Here is a 304-nt window from a genome sequence, read left to right on the forward strand (position 1 = left end):
AAAAAGAAGACTGCCTTCGAACTCAGACTGAAACCTCACTGATGGATAAATTCAGCAGAGCTATAAACTGCGAAGCCGTAAATAGTCCCAACCCATCCGCAGCAGTCAGTAGCACGGTGACCCGGCACGGTAACCTGTGGAGTTGAAAGAGTCTCAAATTTAACGCGCGTAAATTCATAAAATGCAAATTTGACATTAAAAACAAACAAAAAATAGTAATTAAAAAAAAAAGGCACAGTCTGCGGGGCCGTCGGGTCTCCGTCCCGGCACGCGTCCCACACTGAGCGGAGCCCTTCGTCTGAGC

General features: G+C 47.0%; 1 protein-coding gene across 1 annotated transcript in view; it reads right to left on the bottom strand.

Moving 5' to 3' along the window:
• Window positions 1-304, bottom strand: part of NKX6-2 (NK6 homeobox 2) — a 3,500-nt gene that overhangs the window by 803 nt on the left and 2,393 nt on the right. The gene's annotated exons all lie outside the window — the stretch shown is intronic.

Source organism: Meleagris gallopavo, chromosome 8 (genome assembly GCF_000146605.3).
Source record: "Meleagris gallopavo isolate NT-WF06-2002-E0010 breed Aviagen turkey brand Nicholas breeding stock chromosome 8, Turkey_5.1, whole genome shotgun sequence".
NCBI classification, from domain to species: domain Eukaryota; kingdom Metazoa; phylum Chordata; class Aves; order Galliformes; family Phasianidae; genus Meleagris; species Meleagris gallopavo.